Source organism: Palaemon carinicauda, unplaced genomic scaffold (assembly GCF_036898095.1).
Source record: "Palaemon carinicauda isolate YSFRI2023 unplaced genomic scaffold, ASM3689809v2 scaffold49, whole genome shotgun sequence".
Classification (NCBI taxonomy): Eukaryota; Metazoa; Arthropoda; class Malacostraca; order Decapoda; family Palaemonidae; genus Palaemon; species Palaemon carinicauda.
In genome coordinates, this window is record NW_027171750.1 from 217,923 (window position 1) to 233,417 (window position 15,495).

Consider the following 15,495-nt stretch of genomic DNA (forward strand, 5'->3'; position numbering starts at 1 on the left):
TTATTATTACTAGCTAAGCTATAAACCTTCTAGGGAAAGCAGGATGCTATAAGCCCAATAGCTCTAACAGGGAATATACCCCAGTGAGGAAACATAGAATAGTGTGCCTGAGTGTACCCTCAAGCAAGACAACTCTAAACTCTAACCCAAAACAGTGGAAGACCATGATACAGAGGCTATGGCACTACCCAAAAGAATAATAGTTTGATTTTGGAGTGTCTATCTCCTAGAAGACACTGGACACAACAACATTAACCAAGCTGATCATTCTGGTTTCCACGCTTATGGTATTAATCTCTTCTTGTTAACTAAAATCTTTTTTAAATTTACACTTAATTAGTAAGCATCGACAATCGCACAGTTTACAAAACTAGAAAGTTACGACAAAGAAAAAAACTCCATTCTACACATGAAAAAAATGTAATTTTAATCGGAAATTTTCAATATTAAACTTACCCGATAATCATGTAGCTGTCAACTCCGTTGCCCGACAGAATTCTATGGAGGGATACGCCAGCTATCACAATACTAGAAGGGGGTGTACTTACCAGCGCCACCTGTGGCCAGGTACTCAAGTACTTCTTGTTGACACCTCCTCAATTATTCCTCTGTCGTGCTTCTGACAAGACGTTCTGGGATACGCTTATGTTCTTGGAGTATTTTCACGACTTTGGTGAAGTATTTCTCTTTGATTTCGGCTGTCGCTTTACTGGAAACTTCTATTTTAGCTTAGTTAGCTTTTGGAATTAATTTGATTAATTTTGGTGACGAAGAGAGTATGAACTCTCGTTCACCTTTCAATGGCCGACCCTTCCCTTAGACGGAAGTGTTGGTGTCTAAGAGAGTATAGACTCTCTTTCTTAATTTTGCTTAACAAAAGTTATAGATTTTTTTTTTATCTCTCCGCCTCTTATAGGCCTCTTCGATTAACTTCCTTTTAATATAAACTTATTAAAATTAATTTTTATATTTGTTTATATTCGACCTTCCTAATAGTAGGCGGTCTTTTCTTGGTACCGAAGTTAATTATCGTGAGTCCGTCATTTCGGTTTTACCTGTTAACATATTATGCTATTTTAAGGTCTTTGAAAGAATTTCTTTGATAGTCTCGTACTTTTTCAAAGTTGAACTAACGTTTTGTTTGTCTCGGCAGTTGTTGACGTTCAGAACGTTTCAACTTGCACTCTATCGTTACGATAGAGAAAGAATGTTCACGGTTTCACATTGCAGTAAGAGTAACCGTGTCTAGCGTTTTGTTCATTCTTTCTTAACTTAATGGTTTTGATCCTAATAAGGAACTTTTGGGAAATATTTCAGTTTTTTCCTTTAACAATAATATGTTTTAACGATATATATGATTGGGCTCTTCTCTCAGGTTCTAAGTCAAGAGAGAGAGAGAGAGAGATAGAGACGGAGGGAGAAAGAGGATAAACGTTTCCCTCAAGCCTGCCAGGCGTACGAGTAACGTCGTTATCGTTTTGCTCTTATCCCTAGTCTCTTTAGGGGAAGAAGGTAAACGTTTCTAGAGTGATCTAGTGTTTAGTCTCTTTCCAGCCACTGAATTTTCTTTCATTAGATTTTTCTGTTACATTGTAATTCTGTTTTCGCAATTACTAACTTTTGAGAAGGATAGAATTGCGTGTTTCAGGTACAAACCACTTAAAGTTTCGAGTTCAGTGAAATAAGTGCAAACAGAAATCAAAGTGATAAGTGATTGATGTCAGTGTTATGCGTGAGGGTACTTCTGTGCGCGCCAGTCGTCCTCCCAGTCCGGGACCTCTTGCAAGCTCCCAAGCCCAGGGGAGAAGCAATGTCGAAGGGCAAAAGGGTTCGGCAGGCCTTGATCGGCGCACAGAAGTATCCTCGGTGGTTGTGGGCGTGTCTTACCGAGACCGTCACTCCCACCCGCAGACGATTGAGCCCTTATTTTGCTCGTCTGCAGAAGAGATTTAGAGGAGAAAATAAGGCAGAGTAACGCTGGTCTCAGGTCTCTAGACCTCTTAAACGTAAAGTCCAGACCTATGCCAGACGTACGAAGTAAAGTTCAACAACCCGGATGCAGTCATTGGGTTAGCTCTGACTCTCCTCAGTCATCATTTTGTCGGGCTGAGAGTGCGCCTACACTCCCCCCCGCCTATGCTCGCTCCGCCTGATCGCAGTACCACCTGCCAGGCGTACGATGTTGTGGACTCTACTACAGTCCATGCAGCACAGCTTTCGGACCTGATGCGTGAGTGTCGTGCTGAGAGTGTTGCACCTCCTCCTCCTCCTGCACCGGTGGTGCACCAACCGCCTGCACCCGTTCAGCCTGTGCTGCACCCGCCTGCACCGGTGGTGCACCAACCGGCTGCACCCGTTCAGCCTGTGCTGCACCCGCCTGCACTCGCTGCACCCAGTCGCAGCACCATCTGCCAGGCGTACGATGTTGTGGACTCTACTACAGTCCATGCAAGCACAGCTTTCGGACCTGTTGCGTGAGTATCGGGCTGAGAGTGTTGCACCTCCACCTGCACCCTTTCAGCCTGTGCTCAACCCGCCTGCACTCGCTGCACCCAGTCGCAGCACCATCTGCCAGGCGTACGATGTTGTGGACTCTACTACAGTCCATGCAAGCACAGCTTTCGGACCTGTTGCGTGAATGTCGGGCTGAGAGTGTTGCACCTCCACCTGCACCCGTTCAGCCTGTGCTCAACCCGCCTGCACTCGCTGCACCCAGTCGCAGCACCTTCTGCCAGGCGTACGATGTTGAACCTCTTTCTGTGTTCGCTGTTCCCAGTGTTGTTCAGCCTCAGCCTTCTTTAAGGCAACCTTCGGTTTGGGATCAGGAGGATTACTCCACTCTTCCTCCTCCTCCCCTGGCTGCTCCACCGGTGGTGCAACTCTCGGTGGAAGTACAACCTCTTCCACCTGTGAGTCAGTCTCCTCAGCTGCTGCACCGAGCTCAACCCGTGCACCCTGTTCCTGCACCTCAGACACCTCTGCTTGCGGGAACTTTACCTTGTTCTGCGCAACCTCGGTCTCTTCACGCTCCACTCATTCCACAGGAACAGGAACTTTCTGCACCTTCCACTGTTGTTGTTCCAGCTCGTTCTGACTCTGCTGTTCAGCATACCTTACCTCCATTTTCAAACCATGGCAAAAATATGAATCATGAGTTATGAATGTAAGGTAAACATTATGTTGATTTTTAAACCCCATGCAAGCATGCATAAAGCACTCTAGCACTGGTCATGGAATTTCTAAGAATGTTAAACGCCATGCACACGCTCTGCTTTCCTTACAGCAGGCTCTGCTTACTACATGCTCAGCATTCAGCATGCTCTGCATTCAGCATGCTCTGCATACAACATGCTCTGCATACAGCATGCTCTGCATTCAGCATGCTCTGCATACAACAGGCTCTACATACAGCATGCTCTGCATACAGCATACTCTGCATTCATCATGCTCTGCATACCTTACCGCATGCTTCTCAACATATCTTGGGTTGTTGCCAACTCACTAGACTGTCAAGCAGTTTCATAACGTTGCCTTCTAGTCTGCTGCTTTTACACCAGTGAACCCTCACTCAGAGAACTTAGCTTTTCTAGGATAAGGTCCCTGTAGATGAGAAAGTTCTTTTCTCCCTCCTTCTGATATTCCCTTGAGGACTCTGTCATTTGGAGGGAGCCTTTAGCTGCATAACCTCTTATGGACTTTTATTTAAGCATTACATGCTTACAGGGAAGGTAATGGTTCCACTTCAGCCGCTAATCCCGTCTGTTACCACACCTGCTCCCATAGACCTTGAGCTGTGTTGCATGACATGCAGTCCAAGCTTAGTCCTTGTTAGAGGATTTTTTGTTTACGGAGTCAATGTGTCACGGGGAAGACGTTCAACAACCAACAGAAGGGACTTGTTGTGACGCAGTGCGGCAACCTCAGCAACCCGTTAAGGAGTTGTCTGTACGACCCAGATAGTCTAGACAGATTCGGGTTGTCACTGTACTTCCTCGCTTGCCCATGATTGACAGTTTACAGACTGTGCAGCAGTATCATGATCTTGTGTCCGGCTCCGTCAGACGACTGGCTTTTAAGAGCTCCCACAAGTCGTCGCTGTCTGGAGATTTTCAAATGGACTATGGATCTGACCAAGGAACTGGGCCTCCTGGTCAATTTTGAGGAGTCTCAGCTCGTTCCATCCCAGACCATTGTTTCCTTGGGTATGGATCTTCAGAGTCGAGCTTTTCGGACTTGTCCGTCGGCCCCAAGGATCTTCCAAGCCCTAGAATGCATCCAGAGCATGCTGAGAAGGAACCGATGCTTAGTCAGGCAGGGGATGAGTCTAACAGGGACACTTTCATCGCTGGCCCTGTTCATCGAGTTAGGGAGACTCCACCTCCGCCCCCTTCAGTATCATCTAGCTGCTCACTGGATAAAGGACTTGACGCTAGAGACGGGCTCAGTTCCTGTTTCCGAAGAGATGAGGTCTACTCTAACGTGGTGGAAGAACAGCATTCTTCTCAAGGAAGGTCTACCTTTGGCTGTTCAGACCCCCGACCACCGTCTCTTCTCGGACGCATCGGACACGGGCTGGGGTGCGACACTGGACGGACAGGAATGCTCGGGAACATGGAATCAGGAGCAAAGGACACTTCACATCTATTGCAAGGAGTTGTTGGCAGTTCATCTGGCCTTGATAAACTTCAAGTCCCTCCAGCTTAACAAGGTGGTGGAGGTGAACTCCGACTACACCACAGCCTTGGCTTACATCTCCAAGCAGAGAGGGACTCATTCGAGGAAGTTGTTCAAGTTCGCAAGGGACCTCCTCATTTGGTCAAAGATCGAAAGCTCACGCTGGTAACGAGGCTCATTCAGGGCGATATGAATGTCATGGCAGATCGCCTCAGCCGTAAGGGTCAGGCCTTCCCCACAGAGTGGACCCTTCACAAGAATGTTTGCAGCAGACTTTGGGCCCTGTGGGGTCAGCCAACCATAGTTCTATTCGCTACCTCGATGACCAAGAAGCTCCTCTTGTATTGTTCTCCGATTCCAGACCCAGCAGCAGTTCGCGTGGATGCCTTTCTGCTGGATTGGTCCCATCTCAACCTGTATGCATTCCCGCCGTTCAAGATTGTCAACAGGGTACTTCAGAAGTTCGCCTCTCACAAAGGGACACGGTTGACGTTGGTTGCTCCCCTCTGACCCGCGAGAGAAGGGTTCACCGAGGTACTGCAATGACTGGTCGACGTTCCCAGGACTCTTCCTCCTAGAGTGGACCTTCTGCGTCAACCTCACGTAAAGAAGGTACACCCAAACCTCCACGCTCTTCGTCTGACTGCCTTCAGACTATCGAAAGTCTCTCAAGAACTAGAGACTTTTCGAAGGAGGCAGCCAGAACGATTGCCAGAGCAAGGACGACATCCACTCTCAGAGTCTATCAGTCTTAATGGGAAGTCTTCCGAAGCTGGTGCAAGGCCAATGCAGTTTTCCTCAACCAGTACCACTGTAACCCAGATTGCTGACTTCCTGTTACATCTAAGGAACGTAAAATCCCTATCAGCTCCTACGATCAAGGGTTACAGAAGTATGTTGGCAGCGGTTTTCCGCCACAGAGGCTTGGATCTTTCCTCCAACAAAGATCTACAGGACCTCCTTAGGTCTGTTGAGACCTCAAAGGAACGTCGGTTGTCCACTCCAGGCTGGAATCTAGACGTGGTCCTAAGGTTCCTAATGTCATCAGGATTTGAACCGTTCCAATCAGCCTCTTTTAAGGACCTCACATTAGAAACTCTTTTCCTCGTGTGCTTAGCAACAGGTAAAAGAGTAAGTGAGATCCACGCCTTCAGCAGGAACATAGGTTTCACATCTGAAACGGCTACATGTTCCTTGCGGCTCGGTTTTTTTTTGGCTAAAACGAGCTTCCTTCCCGTCCTTACCCTAAGTTGTTCGAGATCCCAAGCCTGTCCAACATGGTGGGGAACGAACTAGAGAGAGTACTTTGCCCTGTTAGAGCTCTTAAGTACTATCTAAGAAGGTCAAAACCATTACGAGGACAATCAGAAGCCTTATGGTGTGCTATCAAGAAGCCTTCTCTACCAATGTCTAAGAACTCAGTTTCTTACTACATCAGGCTTCTGATTAGAGAAGCAAATTCTCATCTGAAGGAAGAAGACCTTGCTTTGCTGAAGGTAAGGACACATGAAGTGAGAGCTGTGGCTACTTCAGTGGCCTTCAAACAAAACCGTTCTCTGCAGAGTGTTATGGATGCAACCTATTGGAGAAGCAAGTCAGTGTTCGCATCATTCTATCTCAAAGATGTCCAGTCTCTTTACGAGTACTGCTACACCCTGGGTCCATTCGTAGCAACGAATGCAGTAGTAGGCGAGGGCTCAGCCACTACATTCCCATAATTCCATAACTTTTTAACCTTTCTCTTGAATACTTTTTATGGGTTGTTCGGTCGGCTAAGAAGCCTTCCACATCCTTGTTGATTTGGCGGGTGGTCAATTCTTTCTTGAGAAGCGCCGAGGTTAAAGGTTGTGATGAGGTCCTTTAGTATGGGTTGCAGCCCTGTATACTTTAGCACCTTTGGGTTGATTCAGCCTCCAAGAGGAACGCTGCGCTCAGTAAGGAAGACGAACTTAAAAAAGAGACAGAGTAACGGTTCAATTCGACTTCCTTACCAGGTACTTATTATTTCATTGTTATTTGAGATAACTGTTATATGAAATATGGGATACTTAGCTATCCTTTAATCTTGTACACTGGTTTTCACCCACCCCCCTGGGTGTGAATCAGCTACATGATTATCGGGTAAGTTTAATATTGAAAAATGTTATTTTCATTAGTAAAATAAATTTTTGAATATACTTACCCGATAATCATGATTTAATTGACCCTCCCTTCCTCCCCATAGAGAACCAGTGGGACCGAGGAATAATTGAGGAGGTGTCAACAAGAAGTACTTGAGTACCTGGCCACAGGTGGCGCTGGTAAGTACACCCCCTTCTAGTATTGTGATAGCTGGCGTATCCCTCCATAGAATTCTGTCGGGCAACGGAGTTGACAGCTACATGATTATCGGGTAAGTATATTCAAAAATTTATTTTACTAATGAAAATAACATTTCTTCGTAGAAATATACTGTTCTCAGCCGTATTTCGTAAAAATACAAGCGACCGTAATTTCCAGCCTACTTTGTTATTATCTTTTACAGGTTAGTGACTGTGTTATCACTCCTTTACGTCAATATATCCGTTTTTAAAACGGTAAATGCCCGGCAATATTTATTCCAAAAGTTCAAAGTTGGAGCAAATGTTTTTATGTTGACCAGGCTGACATGAGTCACTTTACTTTCTCGGCCTGTTTCTGTATCTACAAGCTGTCCCATTTTCCATTTCTCTCGCACGACATTTTTATCTTTTACTATAACGATATCACCGAGTTGTATGTTTCTCTTTTCCGAGTGCCACTTTCGCCGTACAATGAGCGTGGAGAAATCTCTCTGCCACTTATGCCAAAAAGTGTTGACAACATTTTGTGTAAAGTTTAAACACTTCTTAGTGTCACCTGAAGTAGACCATGAACCAGATGGTACTATATTTCATGCTGTACCCAAAAGTTAATAGTTTGGACACACAATGTTCCTAATTCCACATCCATACCAGGTTTCAATCCAATAGGCCTGCCATTCATTAAGTCTGGTATTTCAAAAAAAGTTCTGTAAATCACTAAATATTAAAATAGTAGCCCCTACGAGCATTAATAGAAACCTTTTGGCCATACAGCATTTGCAGAACGAATAAATTTCCATTTCAAGCCGCCTTTTGCTCACAATTCAGTGACCTCATGCATGTCCCATTGTTGTTAATGGCACTCTTCAGGTCTCCATTTGCCAATACTATTTGTGAGCTTCAATCAGTGCACAGTACAGTATCAGGATAGCTATGAACAATTGTGAATCTTCTGAAACACATTAAAAGATTGTTATATTCATCAACAACATCAATGTACACGCCTCATGTGACAATATAATTGATTATATCCCCATAGGTCTTCCCAGTTGTTCTTTTCTTTACATTATCTTTGATTTGAAAAGGTCCAAATGTCCGAATGTTTGTGAGTTGGGGACCTTGACTCATGAAACATTCCACATAGGCCTTCCCAGTTGTTCTTTTCTTTACATTATCTTTGATTTGAAAAGGTCCAAATGTCCGAATGTTTGTGAGTTGGGGACCTTGACTCATGAAACATTCCACATAGGCCTTCCCAGTTGTTCTTTTCTTTACATTATCTTTGATTTGAAAAGGTCCAAATGTCCGAATGTTTGTGAGTTGGGGACCTTGACTCATGAAACATTCCACATAGGCCTTCCCAGTTGTTCTTTTCTTTACATTATCTTTGATTTGAAAAGGTCCAAATGTCCGAATGTTTGTGAGTTGGGGACCTTGACTCATGAAACATTCCACATAGGCCTTCCCAGTTGTTCTTTTCTTTACATTATCTTTGATTTGAAAAGGTCCAAATGTCCGAATGTTTGTGAGTTGGGGACCTTGACTCATGAAACATTCCACATAGGCCTTCCCAGTTGTTCTTTTCTTTACATTATCTTTGATTTGAAAAGGTCCAAATGTCCGAATGTTTGTGAGTTGGGGACCTTGACTCATGAAACATTCCACATAGGCCTTCCCAGTTGTTCTTTTCTTTACATTATCTTTGATTTGAAAAGGTCCAAATGTCCGAATGTTTGTGAGTTGGGGACCTTGACTCATGAAACATTCCACATAGGCCTTCCCAGTTGTTCTTTTCTTTACATTATCTTTGATTTGAAAAGGTCCAAATGTCCGAATGTTTGTGAGTTGGGGACCTTGACTCATGAAACATTCCACATAGGCCTTCCCAGTTGTTCTTTTCTTTACATTATCTTTGATTTGAAAAGGTCCGAATGTTTGTGAGGTGGGGACCTTGACTCATGAAACATACCAAGCTTACGCGTTAGTTTTGCCTTAGCGGTTCCCCTCTTTTGTTTTTCCTTCTTTAGTGCCTCCAGTAACATCCCAGCAATGTTGTCCTCTCCAGTAGAGCTGCCCTTTTTACCTGTCATGTTGAATATTGCTGAAATGCTTGCTCGAATACCACATAAACTCGGGTTGTCTTGACAAAAACTTTATTTCGACTTGTAAGAATTACAGTATAACAAGTCAATAAAACATACCAACACCACAAACAATTTACTTATCACCACAGCAGAAACATGTGTAATCACCACATAACATGAACTTATATAAACTCACACCAATAATTATCAGAATAATCATTATCATGTCATTACACAATCTCCATTACCACCAAGTCGGTACATAAGTAACAATTAGCTAAAAAAAAGAGTCACTTACGACAATGCCCCATCTCTGGTACTTATCAAAAATATCTTGTAACAAACGTCAAGTAATTTCTCCCTTCATCTGTAGCATTAACACATCCTTAAAGAACACAAGTTACATGTCAAAACCATTTTGGATTGCAAGAGGAGTGCACATGCACAGATGCACTTCTCGCTAACAACACACAAAACCCCAGTAACGTGTACAACCCCCATTGGCTTCACAGTGGATTTGTTGACAGTCACACCACTACCAACCAACACCACAATTATATGCACACACTTTACTAAACTTGAAAGTTACGGCAAAAAAAAAAACTACATTATTATTATTATTATTACTAGCTGCAGTAGGGGATTCAGCATTATGAAGCATCATCTGTGGTGGATAACAGGGGAGGGTGGGCTGTGGCACCCTAGCAGTACCAGCTGAACTCGGTTGAGTCCCTTGTCAGGCTGGGAGGAACTTAGAGAGTAGAGGTCCCCTTTTTGTTTTGTTTCATTGTTGATGTCGGCTACCCCCCAAAATTTTGGGAAGTGCCTTGGTATATGTATGTATGTACTAGCTAAGCTACAACCCGAGTTGGAAAAGCAGGATGCTATAAGCCCAAGGGTTCCAATGGGGAATAATAGCCCAGTGAGGAAAGGAAATAAGTAAAGTACAAGAGAAGTAATGAACAATTATAAGATATTTTAAGAATGGTAACATTGAAATAAATCTTTCATATAAAAACTAAAAACTTAAAAAAAAAAAAACAAAAAAAAAACAAGAGGAACAGTTACAAGATAGAATATTGTGCCCAAGTGTACCCTCAAGTAGAGATTTCTACCCCAAGGCAGTGGAAGTCTATGGCACTACCTGAGACTAGAGAACAATTTTGATTTCTCACTGTTTGTTCATGACCACGGAACAGATCTGAAATGGGTACTGCACGTATGCTGTGCCTGGCACACCGTAATCCTTACGAAAAACTTTGCAGTGTTCATTTCTTCCCTTTACTTTTTTCTATTCCATTCAGGAATGGAGCTTTTAAATTGACTAGCTGATTCTGCAAACTATGATGAAGCTGTGGCCAGAATTTGGGGAGTGCTATAGCCTCTGTACCATGGTCTTGGTTAGAGTTCTCTTGCTTGAAGATACACTCGGGCACACTGTTCTATCTAGTTTCTCTTCCTCCTGTTTTGTTGAAGTTTTTATCGTATATATAGGAAGTATCTATTTTTAATGTTATTACTATTCTTGAAATTTTTACTTTTTCCTTGTTTCCTGTTGGTGCCCCTGGTCTTATAGCATCCTGCTTTTCCAACTAGGATTGTAGCTTAGCATTTAATAATAATGATAAGAGAAGACAAGTGTGCACTGGAAGTTGCATATTTATGAAAAAGTAATTAGAAAATAAAAGATAATTTTTGTAGATTCAAAGCTCTGAGACTAAAATAGCAATCTGGGGGGGAGCAAGATATATCTATGCCACTATGGAATCCTCACCTAAGAGCCCAGCTTCACATTGAGATTCTCATAATTGTTTTTTTTGACTGGGTTATGAAAACTCATGAAATTTCTTTCACTTGAGATGTTTCTTCAGTTGTGGAAAGAGGTGATAGTCGGAGGGGATCAGGTTTGGGGAGTAAGGCGGGTGGTCGACCAATTTGAAGCCAAAGTTGCGTATTTTCCGTAGAGTTTCGCGTGCTGTTGGTGCTGTATGAGAGATTGATAAATACAAGATAACCAGCTGTAAAATACATATGGTTCATGTATTGTTAATGATGATAGTAATATTTTGGACCAAACAAATATAACCAGCACATTGTAAAGTCCCTCATTGTAGAATAAAATAATTCTAGAAGAAAAAGAATCTGTAAAGTCGTTGGCATGTACTTGTATCCAAATAAAGTTTTCAGTCCCAGTAGAAGGTTGAATAGAGGAGGTCATAGTAGGTTAATTATTGTTCGGGTGGTGAGCCTTATAATGGCTCTTAAGACTAATTCGTGCCCTGAATAATCGAGGTCATTGGTCACACTAAATCGTGGGAGGTGGTAAAGTACTGTATGATAAAAATGAAATGCACATGTGAACAGCAGATGGGAAACAAGTCCTCTGAAGTATGATGTAGAAACCTCTCTTAAAACTTACTTTGTTGTAATATGTTGTAGATGTAAGAATGAAATTGTCCATTTCTTTAGGAGGATCATTCCTCAACCAAGTTTTACAGCAACCTTATCCAGATAATCTTTATTTTTCCATTTTCCATTTTCTTTTGCAAACTCGGCTGAGTCCCTGGTTAGGCTGGAGGAACGTAGAGAGTAGAGGTCCCCTTTTTTGTTTTGTTTCTTGTTGATGTCGGCTACCCCCCAAAATTGGGGGAAGAGCCTTTGGTATATGTATGTATGTTCTTTTGCAATAGATTTCAGTCAATCATGTCTTCTAATTGATGAAACCAACTCAAGTTTAATTTGTCTTGAAGACACATCTTAAGTCTCCTCACTTATTAAAACTACTGTACAGTGGCTGAATTTCTCGTATTGTACAAATTAATTTAAAACGACCTGTTCTTACGTTTCATAAACAACCTTGTTTCTCCGGCCAGCCTTGCAGCTGCTAAACAGTCTTCTATTATAGTCATCCATTATATTCTTTGTGTTATTAGGACCTGTTCAACAGTTTTTGAAATGTTTATGTCTTGACGAATTATAAGTGCTCTAAATTTTTTTTCAGGTGCTGCCGACATTAATAGAAGAATGTGACAAGGCCGTGCTCAACCTGTGTCGCTCCGTGAAATAGTAACAGAGAATTGGTCCCATAAGCTTGGAAATACACAAAAAGTTAAGGAACCGAGTTAAAAATAGAGTAATTTAATTAAGAGTGTTTCACTAATAATCCTTAATACAGTATACCAATCTCTTAATTACAACCCAATTAAAGGTCAATGTTACGGTAGGGGGAATAGGCAAGGCAGGTGTCGCCCTGCTCCTTATTAGGAGACAAGGCACCAAGAGGGAAAAATATGTATGAAGGTAGGACCCTGTTATAATGGTTTTGTTAAATCTGGAGGAACCACCATATCTTTAATTCTTCAAAATTCATGTGACAAAAATAATTGACTGATGTTACTACAGCTTGGATATCTTGGGCTTGTGGGACAGATTCCAACTTGGTTTGTTTAATGAAATAAAGAATCTATTGTTCTGATTCCTTTCAGGGAAATGGTTCCTCCAGCCTCTCTAATAAACAAAGGTCCTGAAGACTTTAACCCTTTTACCCCCAGGCTTTTTGGAAATTTCCAACCCTTAACCCCCAAGGGGTTACTTTTTTCCCAGCACATTTTGGTGTATATTTCTTTTAAATTGCTCTAACAGCCTTAATTTTTGTCATAGAGAGGTCAGGTTGGTCTCATTCTCTTGGAAAATGTCTGAATTTTCTAAAAAAAATTATCAAAAATATGAAAAAAATAATTTTTATAGCATTTTTTTGCAAGGACGTACCGGTACGTCCATGGGGGTAAAGGGATGGCTTTTGTGAAACGTACCAGTACGTCCTTTGGGGGTAAAATGGTTAAACAAGTTCAATTTAAATAGTTCCCCAGAGTGATAACTGGGCACAGAGATAGATCCTGTGGAAGGGGGACAATCTTCTGTGGATCCTCATTCTTTTCTAAGAATTTTCTATCTAGAAAGAATAAAATTCCACCAGAAGAAAGAAAATCAATACGATTTGGTTCTCTAGATAATGCTGAGAGTTAAGATATATTCTGGCTCCTGAGACTAAACTTATTAAAAATAACGTCTTCCTAAGAAGCGCTATATAAGTGCATGAGGCAATATCAGTGTCAGAATCTAGATCAAGGACATCATTTAAAACCCAGGAAACTGCGTGAGGGCGAGTTACTGGTTTTAGTCTAGTACTGTACAGGCTCTCAGAATAGACGAAAAATACGAATCTGTAAGATTGATATTGAACCCGATCTGAAAAATTTTCTTTAATGCAGATTTAATCATAGTAATAGTATTATTGGCTAGGCCTCCTTCAAAGAAAGTTCTGAAAAGGGAACTGCCAGATTCGTAGTCATTGCCCGAACCTCTGAGTCTTCCAGAAATTTGGCTAACTTTCTTACATCAGAATCACATTGCCGAATAGTAGAATCTCGTATATCTGACACTAGGAACAATGTGTTAAGAGGGTCAATCTCAGCATCTCTTTGTGTTGCAAATCTCATATAGTCCATAAAGTGAAGGCACTCTGAATTCGTGAGGAAGCAGACACACTGTGAGATAGTACCATCTGCGCTAACTTGGTTCGGGAATCCGCCGAGGTCGGAGTCCTAGTTCCACCAAGAGAGGAAACCAATTCCATTGGGCCAATTGAGGGCAATGCAACCCTTGAAAGTCCTGAGCATGTCCAGGACTTTCATTAGCATGTTTATAGGTGGAATCAGGTAAAACCTCTATCAGCTGTTCCAGTCTATGGACTTGTCGTTTGTGACATAGGCCAGAGGGTCCAGGTTGGGGCTACATGACATTGTGGCTTGTGGCTGGATTCCGTGGCAAATAGGACTACTTGGAGACCCAGAACTTGTTGGCAGGTCCAATTAAATGACTTTTTGTCCAAGGACCATTCTGACTCCCGCGGAGGTATCCTTGTTAGTTCATCCCTAACCACATTTCTTACTCCCGCCAGGTGAACAGCTAACAGGTGCCAATGGTTCCCTGTTGCCATTGAAAAGATAGCTACCATCACTTGATTTTCGTGACTTGATTTGGAACCTCCCCTGTTTATGCAGTGGACTATCACTTGGCTGTCTAGTATTAGACTGATATGTTGTTTCTGTGATGGGAAAAGTCTTGTTAGAGTCAAGAACACTTCCATGACTTCTAGGATATTAATGTGTAGTTGTCGGAGTGTTACTGTCCACAACCCCTGGACCTGTTCGTATTGGGAATAGCCTCCCCAAGCGCTCAGGGAGTCATCTTTATGGACCACCAATTTTGTCGCTGGGAATCGTAAAGGTACTGAGTTTGCTAGGTTTTTTACCTTCGTCCATGGTTGAAGTCTTTTCCATAGTGTTGGTGGAATCCGAGAAATTTTGTCTCAATATTTCTCGTTTGCTTTGGACCGCCAAACTCGATTGATGTCTTTCAGCTTGACTCTCAGTAGTGTGTCCGTTACTGAGGCAAACTGGAGTAAAACTAGGATTATTTCTTGGTTTCTCCGGGTCGTTAGTTTGTCCTTGAGAGATCCTCTTGTGTTTCTTATTACAGTATCTCTATCCTCTTCTGTGGTGGAATCGACCGCTCGTGTGTGGTCAGGATCCATTATAGACCTAACCACTGGAAGCACGTTGCTGGAGTAAAGCGGGACTTTTTGAAATTTATCTGGAGTCCTAAGTATTCCAGAAATTTTATTACTTTGTCCGACGCCTTGTGGCATTCCTCAACGCTGTTGGCCCTGATAAACCAATCGTCTAGGTAGGCCACTAACTGTATTCCTTGAGTCCTCATCTCTTCGACTACTATCTCCCCCAACTTAGTGAATATCCTGGTTGCTATGTTGAGTCCGAACGGCATCCCCTTGAAGTTGTAAGCCCGTTTGCCTAGCTTGAATCCTTGGAAAGGACGAAAAAGCCATACTATCGGAACATGAAAATAAACGCTTGTAAGATCTATAGAGGTGTTGACGGCCCCACGAGTACATAAAGTCCTCACCTGTGAGACGGTCAGCATATGGAACTAGCCGCGTTGAATGTACAGTATGTATTCAAATGAGACAGATCTAAGTTACTCTTCATTTCTCCGAGTCTTTCTTTGGCACTCTGAACAAACGTCCTTGAAATTTTAAGCATTATACCTCTTTTATTGCTTTCTTCAGAAGGAGATCTCCTGTGTAAAGTGTTAAATCTGCCGTTGGAATCTGATAAAAACTGGTTGGTGGAGGGGGCTTTTTCATCCATCTCCACCCCAGACCTTTCGTTATGATAAACCATTTATCTCATTCGTATACTTCATTGATTGCCTTGAAATCTATCAAAGATTTTCTTACTTTTCCTAACATACATATTCCCAATCCTTGTTGATGGATATCTGTCTTTCCAATATATATAATGGAAAATTTATCAATGATGAATTCACCATATCCT

General features: G+C 42.4%; 1 long non-coding RNA gene across 3 annotated transcripts in view; it reads left to right on the forward strand.

Annotated features, from left to right (window-relative positions):
* LOC137637008 (uncharacterized) overlaps positions 1–12,245 on the forward strand; it is a 41,168-nt gene extending 28,923 nt beyond the window's left edge. For 2 of the 3 annotated variants that reach the window (XR_011043348.1, XR_011043347.1), the window contains exon 5: positions 12,081–12,245. This is a non-coding gene — a long non-coding RNA (uncharacterized lncRNA). The remainder of the gene's footprint in view (positions 1–12,080) is intronic. The other variant, XR_011043346.1, reaches the window with a different exon arrangement.
* Positions 12,246–15,495: the final 3,250 nt, after the last annotated feature.